This window comes from Phacochoerus africanus, chromosome 7, assembly GCF_016906955.1.
Source record: "Phacochoerus africanus isolate WHEZ1 chromosome 7, ROS_Pafr_v1, whole genome shotgun sequence".
In the NCBI taxonomy this organism is placed as follows: Eukaryota; Metazoa; Chordata; class Mammalia; order Artiodactyla; family Suidae; genus Phacochoerus; species Phacochoerus africanus.
Window position 1 is genome coordinate 16,351,318 of NC_062550.1, and position 16,805 is coordinate 16,368,122.

Here is a 16,805-nt window from a genome sequence, read left to right on the forward strand (position 1 = left end):
AGGGGGTCTGATTCTGATTCTACCCCTAGCCTGGGAACCTCCATATGCCTCGGGTGCAGCCCTAAAAAGCCAAAAAAAAAAAAAAAAAAGAAAGAAAGAAAGAATTGGAAGTGGTGAGACCGGGGTCTTGAATTCTTTTTGTGACCCTCCCCTGCTCCAGCTGCAGGCCTCCCCTGGGCTATGTACGCTTGGATTCTTGGCTCCTTTTGTGAATTCAGGATCATGGGCTTTCTGGGCCCCAGCATGGGCAGACCAGGCTGGCTAAAAGGCCCAGGGCCCAAGAGATCCAAGGTGCATAGGTGGACTCTGAGTCCTTGAGTTTGTCATCTCATGATCCCAAAGTGGCTTTTGGAATAGGACAGTGCCTGGTGAAGGCACTTATCTCTGGAGACTTGGACAAATCCTTTGACCTCTCAGTTTCCCCATCAACCAGGTAAGGTACAACCTCACAGGGCTGTTAGACAAGACAGCATGACAAGAGCACAAAGCAGGTGAGCAAAAAAACAAAATAAACAAAAACAAAAGGAAAAAGGATTTGCTTTCTTTGCTTCCACAAAGATGGCTTTTTGTTGTTCTGCATGCATTCGCATTGTTTGGAGGGAGTGCAGGAGCTGGGGTGAAAAAAAAGAGGAACCCACATTTTGGGTTACTTTTAGGAATTAATTTGTAATCATAGTAGCCAATTCATAAGAAACCACCCATACTTTCTAGGTAAGTATAGCTTATATAATTAGCAGCACCGCAGGCCAAGCCGGCCACAACTGCTGATCCACTGCAAAGCGTGCCATGTGGTCAGCAGCTCAGAATCTAGGGCAGGAGGAAGGCACTGGGGAAGGCCACGGGTCGTCTGGGTCCCTCCTGGGCTTTACCTTGGGCGGCTGGCAAAGGCAGCACAATATTCTGGAGATTCACATCCAAGTTTGTTGGATTGTTATCCAAAGCCAGAACTTGAGATCAGCCACAGTTAATATTGGAGAGATTAACTGTTCCATTAGGAAAGGAGGACCATTAATTAAGCCCCAGAGGCTGTCGGGATGAATTACGGCACAGTAAGAGGGGCGGATGGGTCCTGATCTTAACAGAGGTGGAGGGAGACACAATGGAATCAGTTTCCAATGAGCCCCCTCTTGCTCTGTTGGACTCGTCCTATTGGCCCTGATGGAGACGAGATTTATTTTTTTCTTAAAAAGCTGTTGTTTGCAAAGTCTATAAAAGCAAGGCAATTTATCGGTTCGACTATGACAGTGATCCCTGAGCGAGTGGGTTTATTGCTTGGTGTTTTAAAAAATCAAATCCAAAAGAACAGTGTTTTGCTAAATAATCCTCTTCTCTAAGTAGGTGATTTATACATAGTATCTTCTTATTTTAATGGGAAACGAGAAAGGTTTGTTTAAAACAAAGAAAAAACCTGTGGCCCAGTGCAGAAGACACTGGGACCAGATCAGTCTGTGTAGTTGGCAAAGCTGGTGTCCCCAGGACCATAGCGGGATATTATTTTCATTAAAAATACTTCAATCAGTCTTGAAGGATGAGTCTGACGTTCTGCAGGATGAATTAGCTTCTTCTGGGGCATATCCTATCAGTCAGGAATTGCAAATTTTTCTGTAGAGGGCCAGGGGGTAAATATTTTAGGCGTGGGGTCACATGGTCTTTGCCATGGCTCACTCTGCTGTAGTAGCACAAAAGCAGCCACAGACAAGAGTAAATGATTGACTGTGTCTGTGTTTCAATAAAACTTTATTTATAACAGGTGGTGGGCTGCTGTGTCCTGTGGCCACGGTTTGCCCACTCCTACCATATGGCGAAAGGGTGATTATAAACTAATCACATTTATTTAAACATCAACTTTTTTTTTTTTGGTCTTTTTTCACCTTTTCTAGGTCTGTTCCCGTGGCATATGGAGGTTCCCAGGCTAGGGGTCGAATCAGAGCTGTAGCCACCGGTCTATGCCAGAGCCACAGCAATGTGGGAGCCAAGCCTCGTATGCAACCTGCACCACAGCTCACAGCAATGCCGGATCCTTAACCCACTGAGCAAGGTCAGGGATCGAACCCACGACCTCATGGTTCCTAGTCAGATTCATTAACCACTGAGCCACACAGGAACTCCTTTTTTTTTTTTTTTTTTTTATTGGGCTAGAAGCAATGATTTCAGTAACAATTCAGTTAGCACTGCTATAACATTTTTCCTTCCTTCTTTCTTCCTTCCTTCCTTCCTTCCTTCCTTCCTTCCTTCCTTCCTTCCTTCCTTCCTTCCTTCCTTCCTTCCTTCCTTCCTTTCTTTCTTTCTTTCTTTCTTTCTTTCTTTCTTTCTTTCTTTCTTTCTTTTCAGAGCTTCACCCACAGCACATGGAAGTTTCCAGGCTAGGGGTAGAATCGGAGCTGCAGCTGCTGGCCTACGCTACAGCCACAGCAACACCAGATCCGAGCCACGTCTTCGACCTAACTGCAGCTTATGGCAACGCCGGATCCTTATTAACCCACTGAGCAGGGCCAGGGATGGAACCCGCAGGAGGATCATGGAATCTAGTCGGGTTCGTTACCACTGAGCCACAACGGAACTCCACTGCAATAACACTTTAAAATTACTTTGTGAATAAAAAATACTTTTATTATTGACAAATAGGAAACATACACACGAAGAACTGTAAAAATACATACGAGGTGTTGTGGTAGACCAGGTGAGTTGGCGCATCAGATGCCCATCCACCCCCTTCTTCCTTGCAACCCTCTATTATCGTGGTTATTAGAAAGCCAACGGTCTCACTGCATCCTTACTGCCAGGGAGGGTCGTATGGCTCCTAAATGTCCACTTGCAAAGGGAAGTCTGTGTGTGGATGTCAGGAGTCTTGAGGGGCCGCCAACATAGTTTTTCCTTCACGAATAAAAAGGAGGAAGCCGTTTCAGGAAATTTCTTCTTCCTGCTTGGAAGTGGATGAGATGTCTGGAGCTACGGCAGCTGAACTGTTACTTGGAATGAGATGCCAACAGACATCTTTGCTCCCCTCCCCAGAGCAAAGGCCACTAGACACCAGATTGCTATTTGGGGCCTTCTCTGTCCATTTCCAGAGCTAAGAGGAAAGACAGAAGGATCCGGGATCTACAGTGACGTCGCTAAACGGAAGCACCTCGTTCCACTTTGTTTGCCACATTTCAATGCCTGTCGTAGGAAATAAAAACAAACCCCTATTTGGTTCAGCTACTGATAGTTGACTTTTTGTGAAATGCCGCCAGATATACCCTTAACTGATAGTTCACGGAATTCCTAAAATCTTGCTAAACGGCTTCTATCGGGAAAGGCTGGTTTAAAGCCTTCTTTTTGTGTATGGTAAACTTGAGTCAACGTGTGGGTAGAAATTCCTCGTTTTTGAATGCTATAAAATGGATATTTATTTAATGTTGTATTTTGAGCCAAAAATAAAGCTTTGCCTACAAGTTCTGGTTGTAAATCTGAAAATGGAATGGGGCCTTAACAGTGAGAATACACCTTGGGGTCAGACACTTAAGAACATTTCATTATTTTTCCACATGGTAGTGAAAGCTGCTTCTCTACCCATTAAAAGTATGGCATCCAATGTGAGGTGAAAATGAACATCGCTATAAATTACTCGCTTGAGGGAAGCTGAGGTTCAGAGAAGAGCTGGCTAGCTGGCAGGGGCGAGTCAAGTTTCACCTTGAGCGTCATGACTTGGGCAGCAGGTCAGTGGCCCCCATGGTTTCTGGAGGCGAGACCGTTTCTGACTCCTTGTGGGCAGGTAACTCAGGCCAAATTGTGTCATCCAGGCAGATTTCAGAAATGCCTCTCCTCCCCAGAGCAAAGGCAACCAGACACTAGATTGCTATTTGTTGCCTTCTCTGTTCATTTCCAGAGCCATTCCACGCTCTCTAAAACAACCCCTTTCAAAAGCAATGATGAGAATGCGCATTTGGAATCTGTAATTGTGGCTTTACTGAACTGCATTTGAAGCATAATATCGAAGAACAAAGACCAGTCACAGATGCCGAATTGCAACCCCCAAAAGGATCAAGGGTCAGGGAGGCCTCCAGAGGCTAACTTCTGGTTGCATGCATGCCTTTGCTTGACAGCTTAAGTCATCTTAAGTATTTTGATATGTAAAAAGAAACTTCTAAAGGCAACTGTTCAAGAGAAAATGTCCTACTCTATTTGTGAAATTCCGAAGCACATGTCCATCATATGACCTAATTTGAAAGCTAAATTATTTTGGAGACATTCATTTAGGAGTTCTGGATGAGACTGAGATTATCATCCATATTAGGCTGGAGGAATATTCATGTATTTCTTGAATTTTTTAGGACAGAAGTTGGCAAATGACAGTCCATGGGCCCATTTTGGTTCGCTATCTTTTTTTCTCCCCATAAATTAAGTTTTATTGGAACACTGTCCCCCCTCATTGCTGTGCTTTCTATGGCTGCTTTTGTGCTATGAAGATAGATTGGAGTAGTTAAGGCGGAGACCATACGGCTTTCAAGAACTAAAATATGTCGTCTGTGGCCCTTAACAGATAAAGTCTGCTGAGTCTTGGTTTAGAAGAAGAACAAGAATGAAAACTTCCTGCAAACTCACAAAAAGTGGCTGACTGGAGTATAATTGTTCGTAAGTGCTCAATACATACTTATTGAAAGAATGAATGAGGGAGAAGACATGACAACAATAACAACAACAACTAGGCTTTTAACTTCCCGGCCACCACCGTGACAAGCTTTTGGGAGAGGCTGCCTATATAAGGGAAGATGATCCACCTGTTATTAAGAACCTACCTTGGGAGTTCCCGTCGTGGCGCAGTGGTTAACGAATCCGACTAGGAACCATGAGGTTGTGGGTTCGGTCCCTGCCCTTGCTCAGTGGGTTAAGGATCTGGAGTTGCCGTGAGCTGTGGTGTAGGTTGCAGATGCGGCTCGGATCCCACGTTGCTGTGGCTCTGGCATAGGCCGGTGACTGCAGCTCCGATTCGACCCCTAGCCTGGGAACCTCCATATGTCGCGGGAGTGGCCCAAGAAATAGCTAAAAAGACAAAAAAAAAAAAAAAAGAACCTACCTTAGGCCATTGATGGCATGTTACATCCAAGATCAAGTTTAGGTCCCAACATACAGGTATTATCATTGCCTGGGCTTGGCGATGACTCATTTTCTTGTGTTTGAAGGCTCTTTCATTTTAGGACTTCAGTTCTGTTCCAGATGGTTGAGATTGCCGGCCAACTGATGACCTGATAAATAATACAGCTTTAGACAACTTTTTATGCAGCAATTATTTTTTATCTACACAAACGCTGAAGAAGTAGTAAGAGTTCCTAACATTCATTTAACTTCCCCTAAGGCTAACATCTGAATTCCAGAGCACATTGACCAAAACCAAGAAATTAACACTGAAACAAAACTATTATCTAAAATACAGATCTAACTCAACGTTGACCATTTTTTCCAGAATTCCCTTCTTCTCTTTTAGGATCACCATCCAGGATCCCATATTGTATTTGGTTGTCGTGTCTCCTTAATCTCCTCTAATCTATGACAGGTCCTCAGTTTTCCGTTGTCCTTCATGACTCGACCCCTTTGAAGACCAGCTATTTTCTAGAATGTCTCTCAGCTTGGGTTTGCTCAGATCCATTGATTAAAATGGTGCCTGCCGGGGCTTTTCCACTTGAAGATGTGCACACACCTCGATACAATTAGCTATCTCACCCACTGCAACTGGCCTAAATAACTGCTTACATCCAACCCAATTCTATCTATAATCTTGAGCAGGACACTTTTCTGTTTATTCGTGATTCTAAATCTCCATGTTATGTTTACCCACAAAAATCCTTGCAAGCTGCCATGGTTTCTATTTTGAACTTCACTCTGGCAAGGAAGATCTATTTTCTGTTTTGCCATCCTATGCTTCCTCTTACTTTATGATCAAAAAAAAAAAAAGGGGGGGGGAGGAAAAAATCTTCCTCTGCAATCTAGCAGTGGAAAGGTTTCTTTCTCCCTATGTAAGGTCAGCTCCTCACCTGTGTGATCCCGGCCCCACCCATCTCACTAGATCTAAGTAATGATGGTGAGTCCTGAGGATGGACAACCGTGCAGCTGGTAAATATTCAATTTAGAATATTGACATGGGAAAGTCTTCATAATCTATTACCATGTAGTTACTCTTTCCAATACTTTTCATTCCCTTGTGTACCTCCATATTTCCATCTGGTATCATTTTCCGTCCATCTGAAAAAGGACTTCCTTTAATATTTCTTGGAGTTTAGCTCCATTGGTGATGAATTCTTTCATCTTTTGTATATCCTCAAGAGTCTTTATTTTGCCTTTTAAAAAAATCTTTATTGAGATGGTACTCCCGTACCCTAGACTTGACTTTGATAGAAGATATAATTCAGTGATGTTTAGGATATTGACAGAGCTGGGCAGCCATAACCATGATCTACTTTCCTATTTTCCTCACTCCCAGAAAAGAGCCTGTAGCCATTTGCAGTCACTCTCAATTCCTCTCTCCCCTTGACCCTCCCAGCTCTAGGCAGCGACTACTCTACTTTTTGCATCTGTAGATGTGCTTATTCTGAATAGTTCATATAAGTGAGTCATACAATATCCAATCTTCTGTAACATGTTTCTTTCATGTAGCATATTTTTAAGGTTCATCCATACTGCAGCATGTATACAGTACTTTATTCCTTTTAATCATCAAATAATATTATGTCGCATTCATCTTTGTTTTTAAAGGATATTTATGGTGGGAAAAGAATCCTAGATTGATACTTTTTTTCCTGTCAAAACTTTAAGTATGTTGCTCTACTGTCTTCTCACTTCTTTGTTTTCTGAAGATAAATCTGCTATCATCCTTTTCTTTGTTTTTCTCTATCGAACGTGTCTTTCCCTCTGGCTACTTCATTCTTATTTTTTATTTTTGTTGAAGTATAGTTGCTTTAGAATACTCTGTAAGTTGCAGGTGTACAGCAAAGTGATTTAGATATATCTAGATAGACACAGATTCAGATTTTTGTCCATTATAGGTTATTACAAGATACTGAATGTTGTTCCCTGTGTTATACAGTAAATCCTTGTTGTTTATTTACTTTGTATATGTTTACAAATATGTGTGTAACTGTTAATCCCTTATTCCTCATTTATCCCTTTCCCCATCTCATCTTCAGTAACCTTAAGTTTGTTTTCTATGTCTGTGAGTCTTTCTGTTTTGTATGTATATTCATTTGTATTATTTTTTATATTCCACATATAAGCGGTATCATGTAATTCTTATCTTTCTTTGCCTGACTTACTTCACTTAGTACGATAATCTCTAGGTCCATCCATGTTGCCACAAAGGGCAATATTCTATTCTTTTTTTATGACTGAATAATATTTCATTGTGTGTATGTATCTTCTAAAGATATATCTATATATCTATATATAGGTGTTTGGGTTGTTTCCATGTCTTTGCTATTGTGTAAACAGTGCTGCTGTGAACACTGGGGTACATGTGTCTTTTTGAATTAGAGTTTTTGTCTTTTCCAGATATATGCCCAGGAATGAGATTGCTGAATCATATGATAATTCTATTTTAAGTTTTCTATGCAACCCCTATGCTATTTTCCACCATCAGTGTACGAGGGTTCCCTTTTTCCCACACTCTCTCCACCATTTATTATTTGTTGATCTTTTGATAATGGCCAATCTGACCAGTGTGAAGTGATATCTTACTGTGTTTTGATTTGCATTTCTCTAATAATTAGTGATGTTGAGCATCTTTCCATGTACCTGTTGGTCATCCATGTGTCTTCTTTGGAGAAATGTCTATTTCATTTTCTGTCCATTTTTATTCATTTATTTTTCTGTCTTTTAGGGCCACACCCATTGCACTTGGAGATTCCCAGGCTTGGGGTCAAATTGGAGCTGTAGCCGTCACAGCCACCGCAGTGCCAGATCTGAGCCAAATCTGCAACTTACACCACAGCTCATGGCAATTCCAGATCCTAAACCTACTGAGTGAGGCCAGGGATTGAACCCACGTCCTCATGGATAATAGTCAGATTTGTTTTCACAAAAGAAACACGGGAAACTCCTGCCCATTTTTAAATTGGATTGTATGTTTTTGCTATTGAGCTGTATGAGCTGTTGTATATTTTGGAATTAACCCCTTGTTGGTCAATCCTACTTTAAATGTTTTATCTCCTTTTTACTGGCTTTGAAAAATTTGATTACAATGTATCTTGATGTGTTTTTATTTTTTTTTCATATTTCTTGTATTGGGATTCATTGAACTTCTTGGATCTGTGGATTTATAGTTTTCAAGAAATTCAGAACATTTTTGACTTTTATTTCTTCAAAAAAAATTTTTTTTTGCTGTCCTAAGTCTCCCTTAGTCCTTCAAGAACTTGAATTATGTGTCTTAGGGCATTTGGAATTGTTCCAAAGATCACCGATGGTGTTTTAATTTTTTTCTCTGTGTTTCATTTTGGATAGTTTCTATTATTACATTTTCAAATTCACGAATATTTTCTTCTGAATTATCTGCTCTACTATTACTCCCATCCAGTGTATTTTTCATCTCAGACATTATACTTCTCATCTCTAGAAGAGATTTGACTTGGATCTTTTTTCCAGTTTAATAAAGTTATATTTGTTTTTGACAAATAATTACATATTTTAAGGTATACAAGGTGATGTTTTTATATATATTTATATTTTGGAATGACTCCCACAATCAAACTCAATAACATACTCATCACCTTCCATGAGTGTGTGTGTGTGTGTGTGTGTGTGTGTGTGTGTGTGGTGAGAAGACTTCAGACCTATACTCTTAGCAAATTTCTAGTATATAATACATTACTATTGACTAAGTTACCATGTTATACATTAGGTTTCTGGAACTTATTCATCTTATAACTGAAAGTTTGTACTCTTTGGTCTTTTTTATACCTTCCATGCCTCTACTTAACTGCGATGAACAGTTATAACATATAATGGAATGTAGTTATAATAACTTTCAAAGTTCCTATTTGCTAATTCTAACATCAGTGTCAGTTCTAGGTTTGTGTCAACTCATTAATTATTCTCATTACTTGTCAAATTTACCTGCTGCTGCAGGCCTGTTAATCTTTGATTGGATGCCAAACATTGTGGATTTTACTTTCTTGGTTGATGGCTATTTTTGTACTCCTGTAAATACTCTTGAGCTTTTTTCTGGGATCATGTTAAGTTACTTGGAAATAATCTGATCCTTTAGATCTTCTTTTTAAGCCTATGAAATTGGACCAGGGAAACGTTTAGTTCAGGCCTCACTGTTCTATTCCCCAGTCCTGAGGCAAGATCTTTCCAAACACTCCATCTAGTGTCTTATGATTTATGAAGTTTTCCAGTTTTACTCTTGGGAGTAGCTCTTTTTCCCTGTCTGTATGAATGCTGTATGCTGTTCCCGCTCATCCTTTTGAGTGACTCTTTCCCTGGCCTTAGAGAGTCTTTTCACATGCCTACATGGATCAGGTGTCTGCTGAATACTTAAGGAGAGTCCTCCGTGGATCTCGGGGGTTTTCTTCCTGTGCAACTATCCCCCCTACAGGCCCCTGTCCTGTGCTAGTTCATTCAGTCTTCTTAGATTCTCAGCTCTGTGCCTTCAACTCAGAAAATTAGCTGGGTGTTTCCTGGGCTCCCCAGCTTTGCCCCACAGACTAGGAGCTCTTTCAAAACAGAAGCTAGGAAAATCATTGGCTCACCTTCTTTTCCATCTATTCTTCATGGCTTAATGTACACTGTCTTCAAAGCTCTTGCTTCCTATATTTTGTCAGTGATTTTGGTTGTCTCCATCGGAGGGTGAATCCAAGTTCCTGTGACTCCATGTTGGCCAGTGAGTGAGAAAGCCAGAAAGACCCTCAGATCATTTATAGCAATTCTTCTTTGTATGGATGACAGCACTGAGGCTCCACATTTTCCTGTGGTGTAGAGTACAAAGAGCCCTGAACTTGGTTGGGATGCTGTGTTCTTACCTGGGCTCTGTCATTAACTAGTTGTGTGCTCTTAGTAATTTGCTCAAGAAAGAAAAGGATTTACTACCACTACTTTCCCTGCTTGTCCTCCTTCCCCATCTCAGGGATAATTGAAAACAGTTTTACCAAAGACCATTGACCTTATCATTTCATCAGTAAGTTCTTCCAGGTCACAGTTCAGGACTGAGTAGAAATATGAGGGCTCTACCAATGCTGCTCCACTAAGAAATGGCAGTTGACAGACAAAAGGAAATAACAAAATCATCATTAAGTGGGACCCTTGAGTATGAGCTGAGAGCCCTCAAAACCTTACTTGAGTGGTTAATAAAGCGGCGACATGCACAACAGTTATTAAAAATTTCCATCCAAACAGTATTTTTTTTTGTCTTTTTGCCTTTTCTAGGGCTGCTCCCGTGGCATATGGAGGTTCCCAGGCTAGGGGCCTACACCAGAGCCACAGCAATGCAGGATCCAAGCTGCGTCTGCAACCTACACCACAGCTCATGGCAATGCCAGGTCCTTAACCCACTGAGCAAGGCCAGGGATCGAACCCACAACCTCATGGTTCCTAGTCGAATTCGTTAACCACTGCACCACAACGGGAACTCCCATCCAAACAGTATTTTAATAGTAATCTGAGCTCTTTAAGACAGTCCTTAAATTGAAGCTTATACATTATTCACAATAGCCAAGACTTGGAAACAACCTAAATGTCTATTGAGAGATGAATGGATAAAAAAGATGTGGTATGTATATACAATGGAATACTACTCAGCCATAAAAAAGAATGAAATAATGCCATTTGCAGCCACATGGATGCAACTAGAGATTCTCATACTAAGTGAAATGAGAAAGAGAAAGACAAATATCATATGGTATCACTTATATGTGGAATCTAAAATATGACACAAATGAACTTATCCACAAAACAGAAACAGAGACTCGGACATAGAGAACATACTTGTGGTTGCCAAGGGGGCTGGGGGAGGGATGGAGCGGGAGTTTGGGGTTAGCAGATACAAACTATCATATGTAGAATGGATAAAAAACCAGGTCCTACTCTATAGCATGGGGAACTATAGTCGATATCCTGTGATAAACTATAATGAAAAAGAATATTTTTTAAAAAAAATGGTTGTATATGTGTAACTGAATCACTTGGCTGTATAGCAGAAATTAACACAACATTGTAAATCAACTGTACTTCAAATATAAAAAAGCTGGAGCTTGTAGATATCAGAACTGCTGGGCTGTAGGACACTGCTGAATGACTGTGTATATGAATGGCCAGGATGATCTAGAGCAGCGCTTCAGAGACCCCGTAAAAACCTCCCACAGGCACCTCTGCTCAGTTACTCTCTGACACATCACCCTGTGTGTTCTCTTCTGACAGTTTATCACAATCTGAAATTGTCTGGTGGACGTCTTTCTTCTTGCTGTCCGCCCCCACCATTAGGGTGTGAGCTCCGTGAGGGCCCGGGCCTTCCCCACTGCTGGGCTTAGTGCTTCGACCAGGGCCTGGCACACAGTGGGCCTCATTGAGGGTTCACTACATTGATGAGTGAAAGAGGGAAGCTCCTAGAGGAATTCAGTGGCTGCTAGGATGGAGCAGGACAGCAAGAAACTGAATGTGTGTTGGAGACTTTCAAGCCACGGTCCGTTTTGACATGAGCTGTGTTCATTAACAACCACTTACTGAGGACTGACTCTGTTGGAGGCCATGGGCTGTGCTCCAGACCTTGGACAAGTTACTTAAACTGCCTGGGTCTTATTTCTGCCCCTTGATGATGGAGACAGTACAATCTATCTCACAAGATAGTCATGCATGGAAAACACACACAGCAGCTGTGTGTTTCATCCATGTGAGATACTATTGACTATCTGTTTTTACATTATTTTGAATTTCTAATGCTTCTAGAAGGATCTTCATGACCTCAGTCTAAGAAGACTATAAATGGTTTCTTATATTTATTATGGAAGCCTCTCTGCTGGTATAAGCAACCGTAGTGGTTTTCCTTTATCTTTTTTTTTCCTTTTTCTGGGGGCATCCTAAGCCTTTTGGATTCTCTCAGGGAATGATAAAAAGTCTTCATCCTCTCTTGACACCTCTTCCTGAGACATACGAGTGTAGGAGGGCTGTTCAGAGATTGGCCACTGGGGAGGAGGAGAGGAGAAAGGAAAAGTTGGTGTTTGCCCGTTGCCTTGGTTACAAGCATCCCCTCCCTTCTGATGAGGGCCTGCCCTCCCAGAAAGCCTGGTTTTAATTTCCCCTTTGAAATGGGGACTGGGCCTTGTTGCCAATTTAGATTTCACTGGTCAGCTGTTTGGCAGATTCCAGCCCCCTGAGGCCATTTCTTTCGCTCAGGCTACTCACTGGCCCTTTTGCAGCCACGTCTCCTTGGTCTAAATTTCGATTTGGGTTAGGATGAATGGCCTTATTACTGCTGCTTCCTAATCATCTGAAAAGAACCATTCTGGCCATGATGGTGGGGTTGGGTGGGGTGTCAGCCCAGGAGATAAGAATGTGATGAAATTCTATTCTACCAAATGAAATACCCCATGTATTAATGAATACATTGCACAGCTGGATGTCACTAAACTAATTAAATGTGAAAAGTATACTGGTGGGAGGAGGGAAAGAGTGAAGATATAGGTTTAGGAGGGGTCTGAGAACTAGGCCTCACGTGGGGGCCCCTCCGTTGGGTTGGTTGTATGGATCTGGGCAGGGCTTTCATTGGTCAGATGGAATTAACTGCCCAGGATCTGTTTTCGAGGGTGTTGCCAACTGCTTATGGGGCGATGTATCAAGGGAAGGTTTTGACAGTCAGGTTGAGTTGGCAGAGAGGTACCTTGAAGGATGTGAATGTGCCACTATTAAGCTAAAGAGGAGAGACGACCATAACAGCCAGGATGTAGCCCAAGACATCCAAAGCCAGGGAAAAAGTGAGCCACTGGACTGATGGGACTCAGGAAGAATTATAATGGGGAGAGGAGTGTTTGGTAGTGAGAAGGGGGAGAAAAAGGATTTAAGGGCAAGAGGTGGGGTGATGGAAAGCTGGTGTTGGAGAATCTGAATTCATAGATGCTGGGCATGCACTTAGGGCATTTCTTGGATGGAATCCCAGGGCAGTCATCTTTAAATGTACAGGGAGAGGGGGTACACGCCTTCCTCGAGCTGAGAAATCAGGCCAAACCATGGCATTGTGAGGATGATATTAATACATGTGACAATGCCTTGAAGGCTGTAAAGCAGTTCAAATGTTAGTGATTATTGATGTTTACTCTGTGATAATAACAAACATGTGTATCTTTTCCCTTCCCAGGCCCCTGGGAGGATGTTTTCCTGGCAGCTAGCCTCTGTCAAGTTGCCTCCATCCATCAGAGAGGTTCCAGCAGTGGAACCTACAAAGAGAAAGGCCAGCCCCTCCCGTCTCCTCCTAGTGGTCTCCTCTGCCCTTATGCAGAACTGGAAAAGCCCGGGGAGGAATGGCTTTTTCTAGGCCAAGAAACTGTCCTGTTGAGCCTTTCCTCCAGAGCAATGGTGCTCTTCTCATCCTCCATCCGGCACAACCGAAACGCTTTGGAAGGATTCTTCCAAGAACAAAACGATTTCCTGGAAAATGACTTTCTATCTTCCCCATTAGAGATTCAGGCCGCTGGCATCTCAATAGCAGCCTTCCTTGCCGAAACAAAACCCGAAAAGTTCTGCACTCTCATATGCATGCCAAGTGCCAGGCTCTGTTATCAGGGATAATAAAGTGAAGGCATTCAGGCCCAGAGCAGTTGAGTAACTTGTCCAAGGTCACACAGCCGATACAAGGCAGAACTAGGTCTAGAAGTCAGGGTGTGGACTCTGGATCCCATGCTGTTTCTTTGCCTCTTAAATGTCATACTATCATCTTTGGGATGTTACCGCAATGACTCCCACGTCCTCACCCTATTTCTAGAAGAAAGGGTATGTCTTTTGTGAACATGCTCTTCAGTAAAGGGAGCAGTTTAAGTCTGGGGCATAATGTGCACAGTGTTTAACATTCTTGAACTGGAGATCTGGCCATCTTGGCTTGCTCTCTTTGATGGTAAGTTAAACATCAAGGCTGTAATAATAGACTCTGCATGTCTTAATGGAGAATAAATGCTGGGCATTTTGCATGTGCACAGGAAGTTCTTTTAAAATAACCAAATATTAGGAGTTTATTTTTTATTCTTAAAATAAGTTGATTTATCTTCCAAAGTTCCTCTCCAGAGCACTTCTTAAGCAGTATATTTTTCAAATGGCTGTAATGACCATTCCTATTCAACCAGTATGTATATGACACAAAACCCCATACCCACCCGCGCAGCATCAAGCCATCACCTTCTTTACTCTGGATCACTGTGAAACAGACAACACTTATGACTTGAGCCCAGTCAGAACCCAGATTGGGACCTAAACCCAAGTGCCATGACTCGAACCCAGCCTAAACTCAGATTGGGACTTGAACCTATGTGCCAGGACTCAAACCCAGCCAAAAGCCAGACTGGGACTTGAACACAGTTTTTTAAAATTAGAATCACTCATGGAGTTCCCGTTGTGGCGCAGTGGTTAACGAATCTGACTAGGAACCATAAGGTTGCAGGTTTGATCCCCGGCCTTGCTCAGTGGGTTAAGGATCTGGCATTGCCATGAGCTGTGGTGTAGGTCATAGACGCTGCTCGGATCCTGCTTTGCTGTGGCTCTGGCATAGGCAGGCAGCTGCAGCTCCAGTTAGACCCCTAGCCTGGGAATCTCCATATGCCGTGGGAGCGGCCCTAGAAAAGGCAAAAAGACAAAAAAATAAAATAAAAATAAAAAATAAAATAAAATTAGAATCACTTATGGGTGTCTGGACTTACTGAGGTTCCTTGTGCCTCAGTGAGAGACAAAGTGACAGGCAAGAAATAGTTTTATTAAGATAAGACACTTGTAAGAGATGCAAGCAGGCAGGCGAGGAGGCTCTGCCCTGAGGATCAGGTAGGCTACGGTTTTATGATCCAAGGGAAGGGGTGGGGGGTGCCTCTTCCTCTTTCCTTGAGTAGCAGCTCCTCCTTCGTATCCAGTAAGGGAGTACTTGACCCTATAAGGTCAAACTAGGATGGTCAAGGTGCTGAATTATTCAAATCAACAGAAGGTCGGTCCTTAAACTCCTGCCGCTGGTCCAAGGGTAATGACCTGAGGCGTGTATCGTGCTTTTATTTGTGATAAGCCTGCCTCATTCTGATGGCTTTCTTGGGCGATTATTTTTTTTTTTTTTCCCCACTGTACAGCAAGGGGGTCAGGTTATCCTCACATGTATACATTACAATTATATTTGTTCCCCCACCCTTTCTTCTGTTGCAACATGAGTATCTAGACAAAGTTCTCAATGCTATTCAGCAGGATCTCCTTGTAAATCTATTCTAAGTTGTGTCTGATAAGCCCAAGCTCCTGATCCCTCCCACTCCCTCCCCCTCCCATCAGGCAGCCACAAGTCTCTTCTCCAAGTCCATGATTTTCTTTTCTGAGGAGATGTCCATTTGTGCTGGATATTAGATTCCAGTTATAAGTGATATCATATGGTATTTGTCTTTGTCTTTCTGGCTCATTTCACTCAGTATTAGATTCTCTAGCTCCATCCATGTTGCTGCAAATGGCATTATGTCATTCTTTTTTATGGCTGAGTAGTATTCCATTGTGTATATATACCACATCTTCTGAATCCAATCATCTGTCGATGGACATTTGGCTTGTTTCCATGTCCTGGCTATTGTGAATAGTGCTGCAATGAACATGCGGGTGCATGTGTCTCTTAAGTAGAGTTTTGTCTGGATATATGCCCAAGAGTGGGATTGCGGGGTCATATGGAAGTTCTATGTATAGATTTCTAAGGTATCTCCAAACTGTTCTCCATAGTGGCTGTACCAGTTTACATTTCTTGGGCGATTATTAACTTACAGAGGTCTCCCAAAGTTCCCCAGGGTTCCCTCTCTATCTGTGGTCCCCTAATGGGACTTCTACAACCACCCATGTAACTATCCTACTCCCTCCCGATCAATCGCAGGAGACTCTTAACTGCTCTCTCTGCTTTTGCCCTGCTCATTCTGCCCCATTTTACTCATCTCTCCTTCATCGTGTACCCAGAACGAGCCTTGCCAAAAGAAGGTCAGAGCAGTTCACTCCTTCCCTGCTGTGTTTTTTCTTTCTAGGTCTTGTCTTCATTCAACAAATGTTTGCAGAGCCCTTCCTGTGTGCCAGCAGCTGTTCTAGGTGCTGGGAATATATATGATAACACATTAATATTGTAACACATAAACCTTATATAATACATTCATATATTATGTAACACTTTAAATTAATATAGATATTAATATATTTCTATAGATCTTTATAAATACATTTAAACATTTTAAATGTATTTATAAATGAGTAAATCATATTCCATGGTCTGAAATTCAGAAGGGGCCGTCTTTAGTCTTAATTAACACGGGTTTGGGTAGCTCCATGCCCAAGTGACACACCATGGAGGGATCGTGCTGATGGTGAAGGGGGTTTAATCCCACCACCCGCCTCACGGTTTAGCTCCTTGCTTAAGACCTAACACACTCTTCCACCTTATTTACCAGATGCAGAAGATAATCCATTTCAGCTCAGGGCAGATGCATCAAACTGAAATCTTCTTACCTTTCCCGTTATGCTCCTCCCACATCCTAGCCGCCAACTCTCGAATAGAAGTTTCATCCACGGGTAATATCATGGTCGCAAACCTCAGAGCTGGAAATGTTGAATGATGAGCTGGTTATCACTGGCCTCATAACTGTCAA

At 42.2% G+C, this 16,805-nt stretch overlaps 1 long non-coding RNA gene across 1 annotated transcript; it reads right to left on the reverse strand.

The window, feature by feature from the left end:
• Nucleotides 1–2,614: 2,614 nt before the first annotated feature.
• On the reverse strand, nucleotides 2,615–16,794 carry LOC125131652 (uncharacterized). Its single transcript, XR_007136004.1, has 3 exons — nucleotides 16,666–16,794; nucleotides 5,057–5,225; nucleotides 2,615–3,159 (listed from the first exon to the last, which is right to left on the reverse strand). It is a non-coding gene; the product is annotated as an uncharacterized LOC125131652 (long non-coding RNA).
• Nucleotides 16,795–16,805: the final 11 nt, after the last annotated feature.